General features: G+C 42.3%; 1 protein-coding gene across 5 annotated transcripts in view; it reads right to left on the bottom strand.

Annotated features, from left to right (window-relative positions):
• The window catches only part of mid2 (midline 2), a 139853-nt gene that overhangs the window by 73335 nt on the left and 38795 nt on the right, over positions 1–27723 (bottom strand). For 2 of the 5 annotated variants that reach the window (XM_085789689.1, XM_085789686.1), the window contains exon 1: positions 18805–19282. The exons of 2 other annotated variants lie outside the window; for them this stretch is intronic. The gene's annotated coding sequence lies outside the window, so the exon portion shown is untranslated. Of the gene's footprint in view, positions 1–18523; positions 18693–18804; positions 19283–27723 lie in introns of those variants that run through there. One more of the 5 variants, XM_085789688.1, reaches the window with a different exon arrangement.

Below are 27723 nucleotides of genomic sequence, written 5' to 3' on the forward strand. Positions count from 1 at the left end.
GCACAACTCCATTTCTACTCACAGAAATCAACCATATGCCATTGCGACAAATAAGCAGAGGGATTGTGCATCTGTCGAGAAAGCTGTAACACAACAAGACAACGGAATCCGAACCTTCAATTATTAAGCCCATCACATCTTTAGGGATGTGCATGACTGTTATCCCGTCTACAAATGTCCAATTCAAGTGTCGACTGATTCAGCAGTCTCTCTTCATTCCCCAGGACAGCACGCCACAGCGCTGCTTATGCTGATGTTAATGTGACTGTGTTTAACGGAGCATGGTGTTATAATTAACACCAAGCTTTAACTCACCATCAACAGGCCCATTAAGCTTTGGCTATGTCACTCTGGGGAAAGAGTGTCAGCTACGATGGGATCCACTTAGGGACCTGAGACACTAGCTTCATGGTAAAGGCGCTCATTGCACTGCAGACAGGCTGGAGACACACACACACATCTCCACACAGAAAAAAAAACAAAAAAAACAAACACACTCACAGCCAGAGCTGCACATTTACAAGCACAAACTCTGCCTGTCTTCTCGTTTCTCTTCATCTGCAGCTCTTGTTAAGGTGAAGTGCCCCATCTGGAAGGAGAACAGCTTGAGCTGGTGCTTGAGGAAAGACACACATACACAGACGCATACGCAGACATAAAGCTGTAAGGCACTCCCTCTGATCCATTGTTGTGCTGATTACTGTAGTGAGATTTTTTTTTTGGTCTCACTCAGATGAAATAAAAGGAATAAAAAAAATAGGACATCACTGATGATTCATTATTTTGTCTGAGACAGCACTAGATTAATACTGTTCTTTTACACATACACACACTATGAGGCTGAGGATACTAATTTGGTTATTATGCTTTATAGTTTTGCTCCTGACAGCCATAAACACATGCAAGGTCACATTCATGAACAGAAAGAGAAGCCATTTCAGCTTTGTTGCTCTTTTCAATCTCCTGTAGACTAGCAGCTATAAGAAAGCTATAACAGCTGTCAGGCACAGGACAGGTACTGATGACCCAGACAGCAATGTATTCCACTCTCAGCATGTGAAGCAGCAGCTGAACGTAGGCAACAGAGATACTGTGGTTTATCTCACAAGAGAAGCTTGTTATTTGATTAGTCATAATCCTGCCAATAGGGAGCAATCAGGAACCTGTAGCTTTACATAGTAGCATAGCAGGCAGGCAATCATGCCACTGATGCCTCAGGTCTTAATCACATCAATTTATGGCTTAACTGCCATTAAGGGTGCTGATAAAATGTTGGCCACAAAAACATTAGCATAAGCTAAATGTCTATAGTTGTAGTGCTGTCTGCAAATATAAAACTGCTATTAATAATCTCATTTTGAAATTCCCAAATCGTAAATTCTTTTTACAAGCCCAACTCAACTCGAGTGGAAGGGGAGCATGTGTACCAGCCATCTGTGTTTGTGTGTGTCCAGAGGTATTTTTATGCTTCTGTTAGATCAGAAAAGTGTTGCAGTAGTAATGATTTCCATCACCAGCGTAAGAGACACAATCTTGTGGAATTACCCAATATAGAAAACACTGATGTCATCTTTTCTGTTATTGCACAAGCCTGCAAACATCAAAACAATAAAAGACACAATTTTGTTTTGTTTTTTAAAAAAGGATAGTTGCAGTCCCCTGGGTGTTGCATGGGTGTGAATTCACTTCCTTGACGCATGCATCATTCTGGAGAAAAGGCGTTTGTGGAACAATGATGACTATGCGTGTAACAAACAATCCACTTGTAAAAACCAAATTGCTCCCTCCTGAATTGCACTCGCACAGCTGCAGAGCCAAACGGGAGTTTAATGGACACTTGATGATGTTGGGAAGACGGTGCAACAGTCAAACTAATCACCACACCTAGACCTCTGAACCAAAGACGCAACTGCATTGTGCTGTGGTTTCACAATGCACCCCCCCCCCCCCCTTTTTTTAAATGGAGCATTTTCAAGAGCATGAAAGCTCTAAATTTGTATTTTTTGTACATTTTCATCATATTTCTGTAATGATCCATTAACACTGACTATCTCAAAGACTCTAGGATCATTAGCATCCAATCTAATCGAATCAAATCGAATCAAATCAAATCTAATCTAATCTAATCTTATCTAATCAGAACAAGTACACAGAAACATTTCCTCCTTTTCAAACCTTAAGAGAATTAAAAAGGGGACATATAATGTGCTAAAACCTACTGGACAACAGGGCAAATAATTCTATTTTTTCCCTACAAAAAAGCCTTTATTTCAAACATATGAAGGACGTGCTGAGGTGAAACCAGAACCAAAGAATCAAAGAAACCTAGTCCCTAAGAGGAGACCAAAATAAAGATTACTTCCAGGTAAACTGTAGTTCAGTGCAAGGTAGGGTATACGGGTATTAACAAGGAGCATACATGCACTCACATCTACTGTATGTCTCCAACTCTTGCACATACAGTGACATAGAACCAGCTAATGGCTGATGCACCCAAACACAGTCCTTGGCCACTACTCCACTACCAGACTTCATCAGTAGCAACTGAATCAATCCTGAGAGTGTGACAATCTACAGTGAATCAACGCTTACTTTATTGTCAGATTGACAGTGTATCTGTCACCCCTTCATCCCGCCCAGACCCTCATCCAATCCCCGTCCACACTTCCACTGCTCTACCTGGAATCTCTCCATCTCACTCGAGGCTGTCAATCTAAGGCTTATCACAGTAAAAGGAAGAGGAGCAGAAAATCACATAGTTGAGGTTTAAAGGCTACAGAAGGTAAGACGACAGTAAACAACAGCAGTGGGGGGTCGCCGATCTTCCTTTTTTCAGGGGATTTGATAAACACCATGAAGCTGTGGCAAAAAACAAAAAAACAAAAACGGTAACACTTTACAATAAGGGTCCCTTAATTAACGTTAGTTAGTACATTGTGCTTTTTGGTGTGAGGGAGTAGGTTGTAAGTAATTGAGACATTACTTGGCAAGCAAACAGCTTAAACAAACACTTTAAAGAATAGTTAATTGAAGCCATAGGCAATGAGGTAGCCTCATTTACAATTCTGTTGTGTTTTAATGCACTGCAGGTGAAATTTAAAACCAGTGCAAAACTTTCCCAAGGATTGAAGGCATAGTAAAAATTAGTTTGCCAAGCAATTACATAGGCAGAGGAAGCTGAAACAAATCAATGCTATAGCTAACTGTCTATGTATCCATACAGAAAAAAACAACAGTAATTTAAGACCACAACTATGTGGCAACAATTGCCTCATAAGGAGTTCATTTGTTTGAGCTAAAGGTGCAGGCCACAGTAGCTGTTTCCAGTCTTTATCCTAAACTAAGCTAACCTGCAGTGGGAAACCAGCAGTTGTACAACAACCAATTTACCAGTCACTTGTGCTTATCTGGAGAAAGTTGCTAATAGGCTATTACTGCACTTTTCAATTGACATGAGGGTTACAACATAAAATGTTTTGGGTTATACAGCTGCTTTAATGTTTTAACCCCAGTGAGCTCTGGTACGATATTTGTTTGCTAGGGGTCCGCTAGAGGCCAACTGCATTCATGGTAGTCATCAGGTTGATTCTCCACAGTGGTTCGGGGCTAAACAAAGACAGGTGCTATTCAAACGACAAGCCCAGTCAGACGTCTGGCTGTGACCTCAATCTGCTCTGGACCTTGTTGTTATGCAGTCAGCATTCCACAAATATCTCCAAACAGACAAAAGGTTAACAAATGTTAAAGGCAAACGAAAGGATTTCTTCCTCGAGTAGTTCATGTGAAACAGTAACACATCACTAATTAAAAAGCTGCCTGGAAGAAAATGAGGGGAGGAAAAAAAGAAATTAAGCTTGAAATTTTTATGGAGCAGGGAAGATGTTAAAATGTGCCACGGCAAAATGGTGGTTTGATTTCTCTCTCTGTCTCCTGCCCTGTCTCAAAAGGGGCTTTCAATCATTACTATATGAGGTGGCAAAACACCACACCTGGAGCCAGCATGTGTACAGCACAGAGAATGGCTGGCCTGTTTGTGTGACGCTGGTAAATCACAGACCTTCACACATTTTGGCATGGCCCAGGTACTAATCAAGAGCGCACACATTAAAATGACCAATAAAAACAGCCTAATATAGCACTGCTGTATGAGCACTTTCATTAGTGGCCGTGTGAGCCAACTCTGTAGCCCTGGTGCTGGCATTTACCCTAATCACCTCAGCTGAGCATTTACAGTAAACCAAAAAGAAGTAGGACATTGTTTGTGTGGATTCGGTGGAATTCAGCCGCATTAGTGGATTGCAATGGTGACATTTATTTTGAGGGCAATTCATTATTGCATTTGGGGTTAAAAATACCCACAAGCATAAGACACATGTCAGAACCAGTCGCTGCTGAGTTTTGCCAGACATCAAGAGTCTATAGTTATTCACCACTATGGTTTTGGAAAAAGGAAATTGAGCAGCTCCAAAAATGACAGCTCACCAGTTGACCAGAGCACACAGCGAAAACTGTACACACGATTATATAAGTGGGATCAAGCAGCACATTAAACTTGCTGTGTTACATTTCCGTGCAGTCTTTGACAGGAGCCATGCGTCTCAATGCTGCATGATGGGATAAAAAGGAATGTTTTAGCATAAGAAAAACTGCCCAGGGTTCCTTTGGCCACTGCTTTCATTCTCGCTGTTTTCCCTTCATCTTTTCCCTCTCTTCTTCCTCTGCTCTCACTCTTCTTCCCGCCTCCACTTTCCCAGTCTCCCACCCCCCCCTCTGTCTTTTCCAGCCTCTCTCTTTCTCTGTGTCTCTCTCTCTGCAGCAGACCTCAGAGCGGGCTGGATTCATCAAACATGTGATTCCTATTCATAGAATGTAAACAGTAATGCAGCCAAGCCGGTGTTTCCATTTCACATTCAGCGCAGTTGAGCGGGCTGGCTTAAGCTTAACCCTATCACTGCTACACAGGAGACAGTCATTTGCATTCTGTCACAGCCTATAGGGGGTTATGTCTCACAGCTAATATCACATCTGTCTTTTCAGTTTAAGATCAATCTTTTTTAAGAAAACTATACCTGCTTACATTGTACTGCATTCCAACTCCACGATTAAATTGTATATTTTTTTTAAATTATTCAGTCAGAACGTTTTTGTTTGTTGTTTTTTTTTACATACATTTTCCAATTACATAGCAGCTGGCTGGCTGACTACAAGGTCAGCCCCATAGTCAGTGGAGTATGAAAAAGGCAGCAGGCAGAGCTGTGGTTCACTGTACCAGTTAGCTCTCCCATCCTATTCCCTTATCACCAATGTTAAAGCTCTTTATGGGAAAAATATGTGTCATGATCCTAATTCACCTCATAATGCCTTAGTTAGTTTCATGGAATGTGTGAGGTTATTATGCATTACGTATAACAGCACATAAAATTCTGTGTGGTACTGGCATGGTAGGAAACTAGTGTGTTGGTCCATTTTGACATATTGAATGTCATCCAGACTGAGGGATGTCATGTCTGTGGTATTGATGTTTATAAAGTGACAAAATTGATGTTTTTGTATAGATAATAAATACAGTGCATATCACAAAAGCAAGGATTTTGACAGTGTTAAAAGGGGATTTTATACTGTTTTTCAATGTTTTTCTATGACATTGATTAAAAAAAATTCTTGCATTTTATCATAATTTTAAAATGTATTCATATCACATCACTATGAAACAGAGGAAATGGTGGGTGTATTTGCATTCCTAGAATTTTATCTGTATGTAGACCTGCATATTCTTCTGCCTACATAGATTTAAATGGGATTTTGAATGCTGCCCCAATTCTCTATAGAATTAGCTGTGCTGGTGCCTTTGGGATAATGTGTTTTTTCCTTGGCTTATATCTTTGTCACTTAGTCATATCTGGTGGATTTTAAAAAGGCAGGTATTAGTGTATGTACTGGGTGTATGTTTTTTATTGCATGTTCACATGACCAGTGTTTGTTTGTCTATATGTTTGAGTGCAGGTGTGTCAAAACTACACAACGTGTATGGTCGCATCTAGCCACACTCAAAGGCCATATTTGTTTCTTCTGTTCTTTTGGCTGTCTGTCAGTAGTGCTGATGAGGTCTCTGATGTAAGAAACTGAAAATAAAATAAACAATCAACCTTAACAAACACAAGACCAAGCCAGACTTGCTAATTGGTGTAGTATATTTATACATGAAAGCAAAATTAAATGAGATTTTCACAGGGTTGTGACAGTGAGTAGAACACACCTCCTTCTCCTCTACCCTCCACTTAATACTGCTGCCTGTTACAGATTGGCAGCCTGTGGGTAATAAAGTTAATACTGTCAGACGTCGTCTCATCAGCTCTCTGAGGCTCTTTTGCTGTGGTGGAGAGTCTTATCAGGCTTCAACACAACACTGTGTAGCAACCATGCCCCTGCCTCACTTCATGCTGCTTCCATTATTCATGTGCATTTGCCCAGGTGAGAACAAACCCAGGATCAGAACTTGGCAGAACAGCTTATTAGATATTTAGACGCTGCTGAGCATACTGGAGGGAGGAAAGGATGAAGAGCGAAAGAGAACAGAGGTACCGCTGTCTGTCAACTAAGGCGAAAAATATAAATCGGTAAGCGGGTGAAGCCCGGTGGCTAGTGTCTAAGTTGTACAGGTTGACCCTGAGAGTCAGTACCATGTAATTCCTCTCTTCAAATATTTCCCTTTTTGGAGCACATTTAGAGGATTTGGATACAAAACCAACAAGGGCATGCAGAGATGGCCCCACAATCATCCAGGAAAATGTTTGTCAGAAACAATACCTTTTTTTTATTCACTTCCCCCCTTAATTCCCTTACCTCACTGCAAGCATCATTTTTGCTGCTCAGCTTGATACACACTGCACAGTTTGTTTGAGTATACAAAGAATATTCACATTTTCAAAACCAGCTCACCTTGAACATTGTCCAAGAGCTACAACACTGACTCTGTTTTATTTTCTAACACATGACCACACTCCACAGAACTCTGTAATTCGGAGCAAAACAATTCCCCTACATGCAGCGATGAAACTAAAATGACATAAAATAAGATGATAGAGTGAAAAAGCACACACTGCAGAGCGTAAGAGATTCTATTGTCTTGCCTTGCAGTGAACAAACTTTGTTATGTTGACAGTTGACACCAATTCATCCTCAATGTTTTGATATTTCCATCTGGATGTGTGTGTATGTATACAGACACAGTGCCAGGTTAATGGCTTACCTTTAACTGGAATTTTCTATAAATATGCAAATGCACTATACATTGTGCAAAAAAAGCAATCTATTCACGGTATAAACTGTGCATTCAGCTTGCAGAAAGAGGATCTTTTCAGTTGGATATTGCATCCGTGTACCCTGTACACCTACATTAGACTGGAGAGACTGTCAAGAAAACAATAGATTGATGACACACTCCTGAAGATTTACCCCGCTGAGGAAAACAGCTGACGTCTTTAAATGCATCATTTTGGTGCTCCACGCCAGCAGGCTGGCTAACTGATACTAAAAGTGCCAGCCACTTTATCAATAGCTTGTCAAAACACATTAGCAAGTGCTATTGTCCAAGTTGGCGTTATCGATTCTAGAGGAAGCAGATACCCAGGTCAATAGGAAGGTCTGACTGCTCCTATGACTGCTGCCCTTACTAAGAAACATCTCAGATCTACAGTAACAGCCCACTGTGCTACCGAGCTACCATGGATTTGTCTACTTGGAAATGACAAGAGTTTGGATATTTATCCTTGTGGCCGCAGTCATTTCGTAAGATGAAAGCAAAAAATGTTTCAGAAGAACGCTCTAGTGGTGTGTGTGGTGATAAGGTAGAGATAAATAAAGACAAATAGTCGCCTCGGTGGTGAATGTCTGTGCCCTATCCCATGTACATCTGTTTCCTGAATCTGCCTACACCGGCAGCTGGGGTTCAATCTTCCAAACTGTCAGTACAGCCTGCCAGCCGAGGGAAATACATTAATACGTCTGATAAAAAAAGATAGCGCAGATGAAAGACTTGTTGGAGTTGTCTCGGCTGAATCATCAGTAACCCCATTACACACAGGCAGAGCAACTAACCTCGTTTTGGGGACCACTCTGTCTCCCTCCCTCCAGTAGAGGTGGCGGGAAGGAGGGTGAAGAAGAAAAAAAAAAACAGTGTGAAATGACAAAATGAAATCGATGATTTAATATTTTAAACCCTAGATGGATTTTCCATTCCTGCGCCGGTGCCCTCAGTGTATAAGGCCCTTCCTCATCCTGCACCTCATGCTGCAGGCTGCAGGGGCCACATGTTCTTTGACAAACACGGGTTGTGTTCATCCCGACGCAAAGGGACATTTCTCATTACCGTCAAATTATGGCGAACTGCACTGTAAGAGGGAGCCACTTGTCCAAAAGCTATTAAATACCTGCTTTCTTGCTGCTGAGTGCAGCATTCACCTTGGGTCAAAGTCTGCACCATCCTCCCAAACACAATAGTCTACATTCAGGAGGTCCATTTACTGCTCCAGCTGTAGTAGATGGTGCCATTAATAAAGCAGGAGGTGTTTCTGATGTGTTACTAGGTGGTTCAGTTATTCACGATGACCCGGTGTCAGAGAGACAGAGTAAGAAAGACATAAAAAATACAAAGGTAAACCAAAGAAAATGGAAAAAAAAACACACAGGGAGGTCAAGAGAAATGAGCTCAAAAATAGACCACACGCCCAGAGAGAAAAACAAAAAGAGCAATAAAGAGAGAGAGAGAATGGAGAGGGGGGAGGTGAGGTCGGGGGGGCCTTGCCATCGGTGTGACCCCAGGGAGGGGGTTCCTGTCCTCTATCTGGCTCTCTTGCTCTACAAAGACAGAGCCTTCTATTTATACAGCACTGTAATGTTTGGCATTTCCTTCGAGGGGGGGGGACGGTATGAGCCATTGTTTTTCTTGGCTGCTGTTCGATTGGCTCAGCAGGCTCCGTGCGTCGAAATGTCAGCAGCTTGTAGCTCTGTTTGTTCGATTTATCTTTACGTATCACTCATAAGCAATCATTTTGTACTTTCCTGAGATGGAGAAATCTTATTATCGTAAGACAAGCAGACGTTTGAGAGATTGAGGGTTTTTTCTTTTAACCTTTATCCTTTGAAATATTGATGTGAGACGTGTTGTAGGTGTGTGTGTACGGTCGAGCAGAGGCAACTACAACAGTCCAACGGCAGACCCGAGGTTGCTGACTGCACGCTGCTGCGCCAACAATGATGCTGCAATGATACGCAACACATAATCATGACAAACACAGTCATTTGCAGTGCGGAGCAGTCACTCTAAACTTCAGCAGCAGACAACTTCACTGACAAAAGGGGGAAGCACAGGCAATGTACTGTAATACTGGGATTCTATTCTGAAATCACAGAAAATGAAACCTAGTTCCAGTGGTGAGTCATGTGAGGTAAGGACATGCAGGATCTCACACTGCAAACATGACAAGCGAAATGGTCTTACCGACAAATAAAACACAAGTGTGTAAGAGAAAAACATAGTCCAAAATTCTGCAGCAGAGGCCTGTTTGACAGAAAGGCTGCATTTACCTGGGCTGAGATGCCACTCACTCCCATATAGACTGCTCTCAAACATCTAGAGAAATGTGAATCGAAAACACAAACACACCCCCGCGCCTCTGCCTTACAACTCTGAAGCCGACTCAAATCAATAGGTTGTTAGTTAAACAATAGCTGCCCAATGTTGCCGGCGTTTTAAAAATAGCCGGTCCCCAGGCTGCTGCAAAACCAAAGGGAATAATTGTGAAGGTTAACAATGCCCACTGCTATATGAATATTGAACTGAACCGATGGCCTGGAGACTGAAAAGAAAGGAGCGCAGTCCAAGGGCTTTTTTTTTTCTTCTTCCCAGAAGCAGGTTCACAAGAAATCCTGTTCATACTAATGATGTGTCTGAAAAAAAAATTGGCCAACCTCTGTCAAGCAATTTCTTTTTTTTTTTTTTTAGGTATTAATAGTATTACAAAATGACCTCCAGCAGGAACTGACAGGTGATCGATGTTTAGCAGCAGGTTTTTAGGAAAATATCAGCGATATTAGACGTACAGTACTCCCTATCAACAAGGAAAAAGCTTTTCCTAATTGAGGTGTTCCTTAAAAATACCTGTAGAGCAGATGATTGTGTATGATGTGTGTATCTGTCTGTATGTCAGCGCATGAGTCAGTCGAGGAATGAAGCATGCTTTTCTTTCTTATCTCCTCTACCCCCATGACTTTTTGTCTTTGCTGTGTGTAGCTATTAACCCTCCCCTGAAACCTACAAACATGCTTGAAGCTCAAAAATCTTTTTTCACGCCTCCTCCTGTTTACACCTACCTTCTCGATCTGCCTCTTTATACTTATTTTCTCTTACTCTGCCTCCATTTTTCATGCCCAATCCCACTATTTTTTTTTATCACAGCTGCATACAAGGCCTGCTCTTGCTTTAGTAGCCTATGGTGAGAAGAGATGTTCATTGTACCACGCTCCATGACTGTGTTAAATGGACCAAAAACCAGACACCGCAAAACCTGAAAACAAACTAGATTACGCTCACATGCCACGCCGCCTAACTATGCATACAGTATTTACCCATGGGTCACACACCACTCCCTTGGCAGAGCTCCGCGCCTCCACAACCTCCCGCATCCCCCAAGAGAGGAGGTGTGGTGCGCTCTACCCAACAGAGGGGCTTCTGGGGTGGGCAGCATGACGGCAGAGCTGGGCCTGATCCCAGGCTCCTGGTGCCATTAGGTGAGATCATGGGAAACACGTGCGTCGCTGTAGGAGTTTACACAGGCAGCTGGCTGTTAACTAGCATGTTGGGAGGTTGGCTGCCTCCTTAGCTCAGCTGTTGCTGTTTGGGCTGAGGTGGAAAAGCTCCCTCTCACTTCCTGTCTTGGTGGGTTCTTAGGATTTAGAACCTGGTATTTTGGCTTTTTGTGTTTTGCACAGTTCAGATGAGCAAGACAAGTTAAAGCCGAGATCACACCTACATTTGGCAGTCAACTGGCCAAGCCACAAACAGTATTACTTTCACAGATTTTTTTTTTTTTACAGTTAGTTATTTAGTTTCAAGCTGTGTGCAATGCTTTGCAAACAAAAACAACAGTCACTGTTTTCACGGCGTGTCTTCCCTTAAAATTTTATATTTTTAATATTCTACTCTCGTTATTTTCAATAGTCTCTCCCCCTCTCTGCTTTCTCATGCTTTCAAAGCTCCTCTGATTTACATATTTCCTGCACCACTATGCTGCATCTAACCAACAACCTGAATAACGATTATTCATTATGTGCTGATGGAGTCTAATTCATTATAACATTAATATTAATTTCACGCTGATCTCTCTTTATTCAACTAAGCATAACCATGGGAACTGGGGAAAATGGGCGTGCTTTGGTTCCCACAAACCAGCAACCAAAGCTGAATTTGAAAAAATAAATGAAGATAAAGTAATAAAATTAAGTGAAAACACCACAATTAAAATAAGTATGTTGAGACACCAATCACTTTTGGTCATTGCATGATCTTTCTAATGTACCTTAGTATTACAGATGTAGCTAAATGGCAACCTGTTGAAATGGCACAAAAGCACTATAGAAAAGCAAAGCAAAGCAAACATAACCATGAATAACTCCAGCACCTCTGAAATGATCAGCGTTTGATAATGTTGAGCACATCAACGGAAGGTTGAGCTGCTGCTATCCGGGCTCAAAACGCTAAAAAGTGTCAGTTGACAACAGTACCAATCTGAGCAGCTTCAGGAAGTTTGTTTAGCAAAGAAAAGTTTCCTCGGTCTCTCCGTGGAAGCTGGTACAACTAAAGGAGATGGCCCTTGGGAAAACTGCAAGCGAGTGCGTTGAGATGACACAGTGATGGGGAACATTCTACACACTGTATCCACAGTGGGATTAAAATGCCAAGAGATGTTCTGTGATGCAGGCAGTAACTTATATGTTTCCAATTCTGCTGCTCCACAACAAGCATTTGTCTTTGAAGATTAGAATTTGGCTGTACTGTATATGTTGTGTTCCTGTTTCCAAGTCTGATCTCTGTACACCTTTTTCATTTTTCTTATCTATGTTGGCAATGAACAAGTTTCCAACTAAGAAGTTATAGCACCACTCCTTAGTAAGTGCGAATTAGCTTATACATATTTTATGATAAAGTCAGGACAGAGAGGGGTTGAAAAGATTAAATATGCTACTTAAACAGCTGTGACACATGGTTTAATGCTTCAATGGAGTTTAGCACCACTGACAGCATCTGTAACTCTATAAGGCCACTTGAAGTGTCATTCCTGCCATGACCAATTCTATAACTCCAAATTATTTATTTCTTTTTGGCAAAGCCTTATTCAAAATACATTCTGACTATGGTACTAAGCTACTGCACTATAAATGTACGGTATGTACAGTACTGCTGTGCTACCTAAGTCAGATATTAATGCATTTTCAGTGTCATTTTGATTTTCAATTATACAGTACTTTTCCAGCCCCCCAAAACAAACTGACACAGTGGAGGAAACATCACCGGATTTGAATCAACATCCTCTAATGTTCTTGCTATGACAACGGCTTAAAATAAAAGACAACTCTCATAGCCGATGTGAGTCTCTCCAACAAGGTTCAATCTGGAGAGCTTTCTGGCTAATTAGGTTTCAAATGGCACTACTCTCAAACCAATAGACTTAAGCCGCAGCAGGGGCAATAGAGGGCTTTTAGATGTTGGCCTCATGGGATTCCAATGCAAACTGATGCTGTGTAATGTAGTGTAATCTGGACTGCCTTTGCCCTGCAGGACTGCTGCCAGCAAACCATTAATCAAGTCCAAATGTGTAAACAATTCACCTATTACTGTGACAGATCTTTGGATGCTTGTAACCTGTCGCACACATGCTCTACAAGAACATTTATTTACTGAACTGGAACAGAGTGTGTGATCTGTCATCCATGTTTACAACATTTGCGTGCATCAAACTGTCATTATTGTCAGCTGAGAGGGTTTGCGCTGCTGTTAGATGACATTGATACAAGGCACTGAGATGGATAAAAGAGGAAGACAAGGACAAGTGCAGGGAGTGCAATAAGTTATATCAAGGCTTAATCAGCATGCACATTCTCCTTTAGGGTGGTGCTGGGAACAGATCCCCAGTCAGGTTCAACATAAAACATCAGCACTTGCTCCCGCACTTTCTTGAAGCTCTTTTATTGTTAAGTCAACGTTTCGATCTATTGACCTTCATCAGGACCCAGTGCAATAAGTTATAGCCATGCTTGTCTTCCATTTTTTAAAGCAGACGTTTGTGTTAATATAAGTCTTAAATAGTTATATCTTCCGACAGCAATCACTTACATAGAGTGTTTGGTCTGAAACACGGGTCTGTCAGTCACTCTGCTCTGCTGTAAGCCGAGGAGAAAACTTTCCTTGTATCCTACAACCTTTACCCAATGAGGAGAGAGAACGGCATAAAGGGGCGGTCCTCTCTGTGTGTGCAGCCAAGGGATGCGCGTGAATGTGGTGACGTAGGGACAAGGACCAATAGATCCATGACGAGGGCGGGGACTGCTAACTCAATCGGCTGACAGGAAGTTAGCCAAAACGACCGGATCGCTTACTTCTGCTTTAAGTAGGCTATATTCTTGTTATCATGAGTTTCACTTTCCTAGCTCAGTGGATTGTTGAATCTGAAGCTGAAGAGCAGATTTCTGCTTCCTGGCTTTCAGCTGGATTTACTTTTTAGGGCTGGACCAAGACATGTCCTCTACCAGCCCCAGTGTGCCATCTGATCCATGCTGGCCTTCACACATACAACCCAACAGGCATGGTTCATATCATGCGATCCATTCCTGGCACTCAACATGACAGTCGACAGGATATAGAATTTGGCCTAAAATATGTTTTGCATTAGTAAGCAACCTGATGTCGACAGCATATCCTGTAAGAGAATGGTCCAGAGTCGCACAGCCAAAATCTAACCAGTTCACTCTTTGCGCTGAAACATCTAGGCTGGAAAACATCCATTGAGGGAAACAGCTGCAACAAGCACCAATCAACTAACTATGGGAAGTGGATTAGATGATGAAAGGAGAATGCGAACAACATTTGGTTTGCAGCTCTGACTGATTAAATACTGACTAAATTGAAGAAGAAAAACATACAACCGAGGTTTTCTTCAGCATTTTCCCTAAATGTACTCTACTTCTTATTTCTGTGTGCTCTGTGCTGCTCAGATAGCAATGCATGCCAATTGCCCAGCTGGGTACAACAGCTCAGCCACAGTCGAACACCAAGTTCAAATAGCACCATGGCACAGACAGATGTTTCTCGCCAAACCAGCAAAGGCATAATATGATACTACATGTAATATTGTTTTTGGCCAAATGAGAAAGTTAAACAGTGTAGTGCTGTGCGTGGCTACTTGTGGCTGATCTGCATGCAGTGCAAATATGTCTGCTAGACGGGCTAGGCCTCTCTTGGCAGCGACCTTCATTGCAGTGGGTGCTATGGAGAGATCAAAGGAGTCTGGAGACAACAACAGGAGGCAATCTGTCACACCACGCATTCCTCCATGCTATGGCTGTCTCAGCCCCAACACTCATTCCCTTGATCAATTCTATATCGCATAGAAAAAGCATTTCCTCTAATGGATGCAAGACTTGGCAATCTCTTTGTTTCATTCAATTTATATATATTTCATAATTAAATACCTCTGCCAAAGAAAGTATGTTTTCAATCACATCTGCTGGTTTGTTGCTTTGTTTGTTGGAGAACCCATAAATATCCTGATGACAATGTGGTGAAAAGGCTGAATCAACAAATACATTTTAGCACTTTTTGCAACATTGTGCCAGTTACTGAGGAAGTAATGTGAAGATTTATGTGGCGGGAAAAAAGAGCTCAATCACATTTGGATGGAAATCCAGACAATAATTTAGAAGTTTCATTCTTAAACCATGACTGTCAACGGGAAGTGAGAGCTGGCCCCCACAGTTGAAGCTCAGGAATGTAACTGCTGTTCCACCTGTTTTGTCACTTCCCATTTAACATAGCAAATCGTCATTCCTCCATCTTTGCTGTGTCAACAGTTGTGGCTAATATGAAGGTTGGTGGAGATCCCTGCTATTTTTTTAATGTTTGACATAGATATATTTATTTTGATAAACAACTTTGTATTGGTGCTCTTTGGCTGCTCTATACAACTCTCTCCACCCTGACGACTCTTACTTAATGCTGCCAACACATCACGTTATTTTGTGCCCACCAAAGAATTGAGTCGTTTGGTGTTGTAAAGCAGATAGATAAAAATAATTGCATTTCATTGTAACAATTATACAAACACTGTAAACTAACAATAGATTTAAACTGCAGTCCTCCTGTTGCACTTACAGGCCCATGCAGCATTGTCCAATATAGAGTGGTTTTCTCAGTTCAGAGTACCAACAATATGGCCGTGGGTAAAAAGCTCAGGAGTTTGCGGTTCACTAAAAGGACCATTTCTGCTAGCTGTTGAACCGTTGAGTAGAATTAGTGGAATTGCTGTGGTCTAGATTTGTTGCAGAAAGCTGGGAGACTGTGACGAATGGTGAGGCTGGAAGGAAAGGGGTTTTAAAACATCAGGGGTGCAGATTCATGGCTTCTCCTGGTATGTGCCTCAGCTGTATGAAACTGACCACCTCACACACACACACACACACACACACACACACACACACACACACACACACACACACACACACACACACACACACACACACACACACACACACACACACACTCAGTGGTCTTTAACTGTTCCCCTTTTCACCAAGGGTCAGATGTTACGTGCTTATACGTACACAGCTGTCAGGTTGTCCATTTAAAAGTTTCATCAAGGTGAACAGAAGCCTTTCCAAGGACTTTTAATGCTGCTAAGAGATAAACGTATGACTTATTTCACCCCTGATATGAAAATAAAAGAAATCTACTCAGATTACAATTCTTGTCAGGGCTTATGTCTCAGCTGCTAGCATAAGACTTAATTCAAGCCTTCAAGGGCTTTTCAGTACTTGAATCTAGGAGGGGAAAAACAATATAATTTATGATCCAATATGTATTTGCAGATGCCTCAATAAATCAGCTAAATGTCATAAGTCACTTAATAAAAATTGGCCAGAGGGCAATCAGAGTTACACGATCAGCACTGTGGGAAGTAAGGACAAGATGAGACCGATTACCTGTCTGCTGCTGTTTTATTCCATTTAGTGAACTGCTATGCAGATATTAACACCTTATGGTTGTTGCACTATAATGTTTCACTTGATGAAACAAGTCAGAGAATTCAAGTAAAAGCTGCTTTAACTTTAACTTTTATACTTTCGTTTATGTTAAAGTTTTCCTGGCATGATCAAGACTTTGCCAGTCCAAATACTAACTCTTACAAGACACCATGCATAACAACCGTGTTTTGATTAATAATGTCAATTAATTTCCCTTGATCCATTCAGTCAGCATACATCATTGCACAAACAATGCTCCCTTGAAGCTACCACTTTCCCTCAACCCCCTGCTGTCCACGGTGAATAGAAAAACCTTTAAGCACAAAAGGTCAAACAAAATAGGTTAATAGCAGGTAAAGCAGACACAAAACAGTGAGCTGTGTAATATGCCTTGGAGCACAGCAAACAGAGAGCGGGGAGGGGAGAGGAGAGGGACTCAGAATCGGAGGGAAGGAGGGAGGAAAGAGACAGATGATTGATGCATGGATAAACCAAGAGAGAGAATGAGAGGGCAGGAAGGAGGATGAGAGAGACAGACCACAGGAAAACAACCCTAAAGATAGACAGTGAGGGAGGAGAACGTATGGCTTCTGAAGGTATACGAGTAAGCCCAGAGCAGTGACTCTGTTCTTGTCTATTTGAGATGGAAGCATACATGAGTGATGTGTAATCGGCCTGATGAGCCATGTTGTGTAATGGTACGAGGCAGGGCAGCTCCGGGTAAACTCCTGCTACACTGCACTTATAGGACATGCACAAGGCTGATTGGGTTTGTGCTTTTAGTCCACCTTATCGTGGCTGTGTGCTTCGCTCCAACAGCTGGCACAGGCAGAGGGAAGGAAAGAGAGAGGCAGAGCGTTTCAAACTCGAAGCAGGACTGAAGACTCAGTAAAGAGTCACTGATTTAAGTAAAGGGTTAGAGCCAAATAAAAAGAAGCGAGCTACTCGACTTCCACTTAAGCAAGGCAGACATTGATCCCATAACAAAAGTGTTGATCTTCCCTGCTAATGCTACCCAGCCTCCCAGCGTACAGAGGGCATTCAACAAGCTCTCTCTCTCTCTCAGAGTCCGCTGAGCTCAGCAGGATCATCAGAACTCAGCTGAGTTCAATCTTTGGCATTCAGCCCTTGCACAAGATGAATTATGTGTGGCGACACTTCAACACCCTCCTGACAACTTTGTGCATTTCAACACAAATTGACAGGGTATTAATTCTGGGGCACTGCTTACTTCAACGCTACCCAGTGGCAGATTTGTTTTTGATTCTGAACGCAGTGTTTACTGCTTCGGATGAGCTGTCTTCGGAAAAAAGAGAGATGTTGGCTTCATCTATATCAAAATGAAACACACATTTGTGTCAAAGTATAATTACTCTGCCAGACTGTCAGGTTTTGGGATGTTGAAATTGACTGATATTATGTCAGAAGGATACTGCACAACAGTCACATTTCTCACGCTGCTAATGAATTACAGGGACACTATAAAGAAAATAAAACCACTCTTACAACTTCACTATAATGGAAGCCAGACCTCAGATTCTACCAAACAAGAGCAGCGTTACAGCAATTTTCTTTAGACAGATGTTGACCAAGCTGGACAGAATGATGATGCCACCAGGACCCTTATATACACACGATCCCAAACAAAAACATGATAAAATGCAATAACCAAAGTCTCAGTGTGTTTCATGGCACAGCCTGCAGCTCCTCATCCGACCCTGTTAAAACCTCCCAAAACAATCAGAGGGATATGCTGCATGTGCACTGCTAAAACTGTTCCACATGCTTCACATGGCAGCAACACACGCATCTCTGCTGAATCATTCTAATAACAAGAATCTGCGATCCTGTGCGCAGCAGGGGGAAGCTTCCCAAATTAGGGTCCGTGGCTATCCTGTGGTCTTGTGGGAAATACAGTGGACTTCAAAGGAGAGGGGGAATAATAAATATGAGAGGTTTCTTTTATATATATATATATATATTTGACTAGAAATGGTCCAGTGAAGTAGAAACATACAGTTTCGGTGTAATGTTTTGCGCCAAAAACGAGCGTCTGCACAAGAGGCTGTTATCCATTTTGGTCATGCAACAGTAATCTGTCCATTCATAGAAGGTAAACATCAGATGAGGTCCGCGTGTCTTCACTGTTTTTACTACAGACATGAGAAACACACGAGAAACGTTGCCGGGACCAAGTGAGTGAAGTTTGAGCATTGTACCAGCAGCCTACCTCAGACATGTTCATGCGCGTGTGACTCGGATCCATTCAAGGGAAGAATCTAAAGGCAAAACACAGCAAGGAAAATCCCAAATTGTGGGAATTGTGAAAAAAAAAAAAATCACAAACAACCACCGCTTCTCGTTTCTGCTCCCGGGCGCTCTTGTCTCCTCCAAACCGCTCCCCCCGCCCCGGCGTGTCGGTGCGCTGCTTTGCCACCAACCTGAACCCCGCACAAGCCAGACCGAGCCAGACACCTCTCTGCGCGGAAGGGAGGGGTTTCAGACACCTACCAGCTTTACATGCCGAACACTCTTTTCTTCTGTCATCTTGAGAATAGCCCCCCAGAAAAAAAAAGAAAGAAAAAAATATGAAGTTCGGAAGAAAACACAAGAGGCGTGGACAAAGAAGATTGAGCCAAACCGGGATAGCGCAGCTATAGAGAGGACTCCTTCTCTCCTCCTTGGCCAAAAAAAAAGTGTGCTCCACTCAGCGCGGCGCAACGCGAAATAATGATAATGACAATGACAACAACAAACAGCACCACTAGCGCCGGTGCGTTCAGTGAGTGGGGCTGCACCGCTCCGCTGGAGACAGCTCCCAGGCAGGCGGAATATTCAACTTTGGAAAATGAGAGAGGGAGCGAGAGAGAGAGAGAGAGAGAGAGAGAGAGAGAGAGAGAGAGAGAGAGCGCATGCAGGCAGACAATCACAGGAAAGCGGCTCCTCCTACCCTCACAATAGTCTACTAAAAAAGAGGCTCCAGTGCGTTACCCCCAAATTGCACCGCACTGTAACTTGTACCCCACTAATTACATGACATGTGAACTACAGACAGTCTGTAGCCCACAGACCTCAGACTCCACGGGCAGTTTATTGGATAATCCGGTTTCAATCTGAGGTCATACTGTGTGAGAACAACTCGCCTATTGACCTTATTGAATGATGTTAACTCGTTACCAGCCCACATACAAAGGTCAGACTGTGAGGTCGCCAACCATTTAATTCACCTGTCACAGACAGAGTGACAGTCATTTCCCAGCCTGGATGATGATGAATCAATTAATGAATGACCACAGTCGCTCTTATTCTGGGGACTGATGCAACCCTGGGTAATAAAGCAGGCTTAAAAGTTCATTAGTATCAATAAGTAAAAACAGGTAGGTAACACCATGTTCAACTACAAAAAAAAAGAAGAAAAAAGGCCCAAAGGCGCTAATTAGAATATTCATAGATTTAAACTTGAGTAAAAGTGGTTTATAATAATGGCGATATCACAGATTCATTTCTTGGATTAATTACACCAGTGTGTGTGTGTGTGTGTGTGTGTGCTAAGTAATAATTGTGTGGTTTACTGGTTGTAATACCCCCCTATATAACACAGTTTGTCTGTCACTAAACTGCAGTTTACATGCCCCACATTGTTACTGTAATTTTCCATATCTAGAGGATATCACACACGCACCAAAAATACCTCAGAGGAGGAGCTCATCTGCAGGTGTGTGTCCTGCTGCTTTGTTGTGTGTGTGGGAGCTTGGAGTGCAGAGGTTAAGAGGTTTTGTGGAGATTTCCAGCAGACTGCCTCGGTGTGCGTGTGTGTGTGTGTTGTTGCTGCTGCTGCTGTCTGCCAGCCTGTCCTGCACTGCACCTGTCTGACCTAACACACTGCTTGTAATAACCCCCTCCCCATTCAGTCTCCACTCTCTGCATCAGGGGGCCACATGTGCTGTGGGTTCCTCGTAATAACAGGCAGATGCAAAACGTAGTGAAAGTCATGTAATATTGATAGAAATGTTAATGCTGGGGATGTTCAAAGTGCTCACAGGGTTTTCTTCTTTTTTTTTTTTTTTTTTTGAAAGCTTCCAATAGGCAGCCCTGGTAGTTTTGAGAGATCAAAAGGAAGCAGTTGAATGAACGTACAGTGTAGAAACAATCAGTGGGTGCCACACAGCAGGTACCGGCTTCTGTGGGTAAACACAGCGCCAGACAAGGTGTGGCCTGACAAGCAGGTGTGCACGACGACTGTCAGCAAGAGCCGCCACGTATCATCTGAGAGCTCACTGTTTACTATATTTACCTGTCTGTTTATATTCAATTCATCTACAAATAAAAGATGCCGTGCCTTTTCTTGCCATACCCGCCCTCCCGTTGCCAAACCCCGTCTTCCTGTCTGCAGCAATGTCGCCCTCCTGGTGAGCAAAATCCTCCAACTGATCTGTTCTGCGCTGTGAGGTAGAATCAGTTTGTCATCTGTCTATCTGCAGCGTTTATCTTATACCTACCTGCGTTTTCCATCATCTTATCTCTGTCACTACGAGGTGGTGTTACCAGATGAACAGGTATGATCACGGAAATAGCAGCAATTCAAGTCAAAGAAGGTGGATCTTACAATTGCAGCTTTGAAGAAAATGCATAATAATCTTTTTTACAAATTGCAGTGATTAGATTTGTTTATTTCTTTTACTCTTGGTGAACAATGCAGAAGTTGATTTATTTTATAATATGTCCCCCCGCCTCCCCTGAGTACATGACTAGAGTAAGCTACAAGTCATTATTAAACTATAATTCCCTGCTGAGGTATTTTGGATTTTAATAGGTATTTTGCTCTTTGAGCCTGGCAGAATGGTAGGTTGATTGACTGCACATACATCGCCTGGATCCAGCCCCAGGCATCTATCTGTACAGTCTCCACTCACATATCCTCACTGACCACGTAGACATCTGAATTTTCTGACTGGCAGTCGTCTCCTCTGAAGTCGGCCTCGCCGCCGTCCGGCGCTCTGAATGAACTCAGCAATTTCTGGGCAGGACATGACTAATGTGTGTTTGCTCAGAGTGTGTGCAAAGCGAAGCGCTGTGATTGGTCGATGGATTGCTATTGACATTATGATAACAGCCCCTTTTATTTTATTTTAATCAGACACTATTTTCTCAGTCTGGCTTTGGCCGCTAAGACTCATTTACTTCTGCACCACTAGCTGGTTATTATATCACCGTCCCGTGTGATTACAGGAACGACAACAGCAAATATACCGGTGATAAAACTGGGTTATAGCCTCAGAATTTCACTGATAAAGCAAAGTCTGTGAGATGCTTCAGATAGTCAGCTTGAGTCAGCTCTTACGCTCACTTGATATACGCTCTTTACTGCGTAAAATGCACCCTTTTGATTATGGATGTGTACTTAAGCCGTCAGTGCCCCCCCCCCCCCAAAAAAAAATCCTTTTGCTGCCATGCCTGCTGCCACACTGCTTATCTGAGAGTTCTGCTACTTGCTGTCACTTGCTGCCAGGGCTGCTTCTCCTTTTCATATAACATTTTAAAGGCCTCCAACCTGTAGGCTTTTTAATCCACGTCTCCCCAGGGGGTGGAGAAGTTGTTATGGATGCTCCCCACTCCCTGCTGTGCTGAGTTTGCTGCCTCTTTGTGTGGAGGGGGGAGAGACTAGACACCAAATATCAACACTATTTGTAGCCTACACACATGTTTACATAATAGCCTAAATCACTCTATATGTAAACTGGGTGATTAATACATTATTTAACTGATTCAAATTGGGAATAGATTACATGCATTAGCTTGGATTAAACTGCTGCTGCTGAAGTTAGCCCTATTAACACATGTAACACATGATATAATCTGATTTTAGTCTAGAGTTTATTCACCTCATGTCACTGACTGCATTACTGTACCTGCACAGTAAAACTACCAGTAGTTTTGAGGATCCACTACAGACGTGATGAAAACTGTGATGATGAATACTCATCAAAGACAGAGAGGGTGACAGAATGAGGACAGGCTGGAGGACTGAGTCTGCTGTGGACAGTAAACACAGTGGCCACTGGAGACTTGGCCTCTCTGCTGTGCGACTGTGGCCCAGGCATGGGGCATATTACATATCAAATTACCATCAGCGCCAGTTTGTAACACTGTTTGCGCGTTTCCTCTCCAGCAACACAGACACACCACGCTCACACACTTCCAAGTGCACACTTGCATGACAAATCACCAACACTACCAAACAGTATGTGTCCAGAGGAAATGCATCAGCTCCTCTTTTCCTCTTTCCTCTCCCAGCCCACAGAACAGCGCTCATCAGGGACTTATTGTACAGCAGCAGTCTGACTGTGTACTGCAGCAACATGAAGTGATCGGGAAAAACACAGTCGCTGCAGAGACATACAAAAAGAGAAAAAAGAAAAATCTGTGTTCCCTTTAGAAGATATGATTTTTGGCCCAGTGCAGAAACCACAATAAAGCAATCCTGTTGTTAGTATTCTGTGTCTGCATGCATTTCATACCATTTGTTTACAGTATATACGCTGCTCAGTGGCTGTGGTGATCATTTTATTTCAATCCATTTTTTTGCGGAGCTGTAATCACTTTTTCTTTGATTACAATCACCCATTGTTAACCTGGCGTTGTGGCGGGGAAATGTGATACGGTACTGTGAACATTTTGGAGCCATCTCACTTTCATTTGGCAACAAATGTACGAGCAACCTAACAGCGTTGCACAGGGCCGCTGACAATAATAGCTTTGTAACTCAAACAACTTGTTTATATTTCTCCATTATTTCAGCATGATAAAGCACCACAGGTCTGTAGTAATTCAGTCGAAGGTATCACCTGGTTGTCCTCTTCCCAATTTAAAAGTGATCATCATGAACAGATCAATAAAACACTCAAGGGGCATAAACAAAGAAGTTGTTGCGCGTGGCACCGCTCTGTCAGGTTTTCATTAGTCTCGCCACTTCAAATCTCATATGTTCTGGCCAATAGAGGCAGGCTGTAGCTATTCGTTTTTTTTCTTTTTTTTTCCAATTTACCTAAATAGACCAAAAAAGCCATGTATCACACAACAACATGAATTCTTTTTGTAGCTTGCATTTTTTTCCTGATTTGATCCTTGAAACTTTTTCCAGTGGAGCATTGTGGAACTGTGGGTTGTTGAATGCTGGTATTTCAACCTTTATACGTAGATCTGATGGCAGGTCAGTCCAGGAATCAAGAGTACAGTAGTAGTGTAAACTGAGGAAATGGTGACCCGTTTCAAATGAAATAATACTGTGTCCTGTGAATATACATGTGTGTGTGTGTGTGTGTGTGTGCAACAGAGGGAATGCCCAGACTTTCTTATCATAGTCCCATTTGCCTTCTTCACCGCCTGGCTCCGCACCAAGACAGGATGGAGCCGAGCACAAGCTGTCCATGGACACAGAGCCAAATCCACAGAGTGACTACTACTGTGTTTATTTCAACCCAACCAGTAAGAAGAAAAAGAAAAAAAGGACTGGACAAAATATAGCCAAACAAATTGCTCATTCTATCTGCATTTGACCTTTACAGTGACTCTCTATAAGCCTGTTCTCTATAACATACATTTACAGGTATAAGCAGAGATTTTAATAACTTTTATAGCCCCTTCACATTAAGCATCATAAATACAGTGCATCCAGCCAGCACCATAATCTACACTATAATTTATATTAGATAACATTGTGACATCTCAGGTGCATTCAGCATTACTCATTAGGATTAGCAAACTAAACACATGCTCAACCAATCTGACAAAATGAGCTCAATGTCTGATGAGACTAAGTTTAAAACATGCTCATTTCAGGAGGATCTTTATTGCACAGTGCAAGTAATTTATGGTTAACTGTAGTGTGTCACTGATATAGAAGCTCGAGTTATGCAATTATCTTGGCATTCAAGAGACATACACAAAGAAGGAAGTCATCAACAGAGCCAAAGCAGAAGAGGAAAAATGAAAATGGAAAAAAAAGCAGATGGACAAGCTTATTTGTATCATGAATCAAGCACACATCCAAAACAGCCAACACACTGCAGCGCATAACAGAAACACTATCTTACAACAGGCATCCTCTTTGTAAGCCAAAGCCAATGTTTCATGACAACATTGTAACACTTATGTAACTTCATCTGACAGGCTTTCATATTAACATGACCGTCTGAAACCTTTAAAGGAAATCTGGAGTCAAAGCCAGCTTAAAAAACTTATTTCCATAATGTCACGTTCATGTCTTCCGCTTGGGTAGCTGCCTGGCGTGGGAACATGCGGCTCGTTGTCAGCTGTCACAATCTGTGGGATCATTTTTTCCCATCTAGCGATGCAACAAGTTGAGTTCTGGTTGACTGTTAATACTGGTGGCCTGGTACTGTAGCACCAGGTTGGTTCCCACAGGCATGAGGATGACATATGTGTATGTGTCACCATTAGCTTTAAAAACAGCCCAACTGGGACACAGAGTAGACTTCAGTCTTTAACAGTTAGTGCTCCATACCCTATTACTGGGGGCTGATGTTTACCACAAAGCCTTTAATATACAGTATGTACTGTATTTCATTTTATAGTGACCTGCTGAACTGCAGAGGTGGAATTAAAAAGGCTCACTAAAAGAGTAGCATGAAGCAAGGGACAGACAGAAAGCAACCCATTTGTTTGTCTGAACCAGACTTCACAGATGAGGGAGAGGGCAATGTTGGAGTTAATTATTACAGTGCTACAATATCTGATGGCAGCCCACAAGTGACTTGCATCCATTCTTCCATGTGAAATATTTCTGGAGCAAAACGAGGTTGTGCAGGCTATTTCTTCTCTTTTCCATGTGAAATATAAAAATCCAAATCTATCATGGAGTCATTAAAGGGCAGCCCTATATAAGAGACTATATCTATTTACATTTACAATTGAAGAGTTTGACTATTTATATGGAAAATCATTCTATATTTATGTTATTCAAGTGAATGTTTACTAATGTGACGAAATTTGCATAAAGAAAAAAAAAAGTTTGAACTAAAAGTGTAGTCTCTTGGAGAGTGATACCACCTCTTGATTACATCACAGATCAGGCCTTCAAAAGACATCTCAGATTAGAGTGGTGCTTAGTATTGGTCAATTATGCAGATAGGGTCAATTATGTAAAATGAGAATCTCACATCCTCTGGGTACTGCGGACGTCGTTTACGATTACAGACATTTGAAACTGGCTCACTCACCTTATCTCTGCCACAGTGGATCAATATGGCTCTCCTGCTAAGCACTTATAATTTCATTTCCCCTATGGCAAAGACCTTTTGCTTCCTCTCAAGGCTTTGCTGCTAAAACCTGGGATTGTGCACAGCAGTAGCAGCCTCAATTACACATAGCTCTGCTGTGTTAAAACTGAGTGGTTCTCAGACTATCAAGTGACATGAACGGAGGCTGAACTGGAGCCAGTTTCGATGACAGGTGAGAGAGAAGTGCCCTACATCGTGATCGGTACTACACAAAGCGCATGTGTACACACACTAATCACACACACACAAACAGTGACTCACAGACACCTCTCTAATGACACAGATTTCACCATGAAGTCCCACAGTGAATGCTTATTACATAACCCACAGCACAGCTGCAGCCTCACTTCAAAACAAGCAAAAACAATGAGTGACATCAAGTGAACTGAAATAATCCGATCTGACAGCACAGTGTTGGCATTAAAGCATCACTGGTGCGGAGTGGATAACATTACTGGTTACCAGTTGACAAAGCGTGCTGCAGCAAAGAGCAGGCGGCAGAAGTGGAAAAGGTAGAGAGCCTGAGAGGGAGATTGGAGACATAAAAAGCCAAAACACGGAGGAGGGATACGGAGAAATGTGGGTCAGACAGAGAAAGACAGGGAAAGCTCAATGTAAATCAGAGTGTGTAAACATGTACAGGCCTAATCTCATTATCCTCCATCCTCCTGGGCCTATGATCAGATGCTTGATTAAAGTGTGAGATGGAAAAAGGGAGGCGGATGACAGAGGTGGAGGCCGTGGGTGATAGATTGAGTATCCTATAGAGGGCAAACAAACAGAGAGACTGAGAGACAGTATGGAGCACGTACTGTATCACAGTTTCATATTAATTATTACTGTACTTGGGGACTAGGTGCGCCAGAGTGAAATTTATGTAACAGCGCGATGGATGGTGAATATTGAAATCACAAGTTACTTTTCTTTTCCCTTTCTTTCACCTTTTTAAGTGTATTTATCATCATTGGCTACACAACATGGACCAAGAACCAAACTGTCATATCAAGATCAAAGTGGAGCCTGTATTTAATCCATCCCCTCTCAGTCCTGCCTTCCCATTTAGACTTTCATCTAAGGACCATCAGGTCAATAACGACCACAATTACATATTCATAGTTAAAGATCAAAATTATGTTAATAAGCACCTGTCAAGTGACTTTTTTTTAACCTGTGAGAGAAGCAGCAATAAGAAGGGATCTATTGTAACCTACAGTCATAGCAGTGAGTAGTATGATTAATGCATACATTAGACCACGGGGATAAGCAACTGAAAACCCACACAATCTTTCCTGCAATTTATTATTCCTTTTCCACACTGATTGCATGTCCTACTCAACTTGCCTTAAGTTGCATAATTCTTGGTTCAGCAGCAAATGACCTCAGGAATATGTAAAGAGATGTCAGCCAACTGTGGATTTGAGACATCTTCTCTTGACACGCATGTTACACCGTATCAATCAGCCTCCGGGGCTCTAAAATGAAGCAAATATGTGACTCCCAAAAATCAAATGGCTGCTTGAGGCTGGTTCCTCAACCCACAGACACTCCTATGTTAAATATTTACAGCAGTTGACATGTTTACAGCCTGGTAACAAAAAACGTACAGCTAATTGCCCCTTATGTGGGAACTGTGCAGGGAGCGAATTTCTGTGTGATTTTCCCATTTAAATTTTATTAAGCCTCAAGGTTATATATAGCTAAGTGAGGGCATGTTGGTTCGACCGACAGGTGGGTGCGAGTATGCCTGCCACAAACCTTCATTCTGAGAAGTCTCAGCTTCATACATGCTGCGCCTTGTTTCTCATTTCCCAGGAGGTAGAGAAGGGTCAGGTACTGCCAGGATGGCAACACAAGAGCAGCCCACTCTCAGCTTCAGGACCCTATGGATGACGTAATGGAGGCCACACCCATCTTTGTTCACACTGTATGACCTGTGTGAAGCCAACAAAGCATTCGGCTTGACCTGAACATCTCTCTCCTGGCTGTCCTGGGCTCCCTACCAGTTTGGGGGTGTGGTCATATTTAATCTGTTAAACTGGAGTGATGAAATATCTAGAGGCTCCTCAGAAGATATGTGTATGGACAAGTAATTTAGATGAAACCAACAAACCAAAAAATCTGCAAATTACCT

This window comes from Trachurus japonicus, chromosome 10 (assembly GCF_045865225.1).
Source record: "Trachurus japonicus isolate A0001 chromosome 10, Traja_1.0".
In the NCBI taxonomy this organism is placed as follows: domain Eukaryota; kingdom Metazoa; phylum Chordata; class Actinopteri; order Carangiformes; family Carangidae; genus Trachurus; species Trachurus japonicus.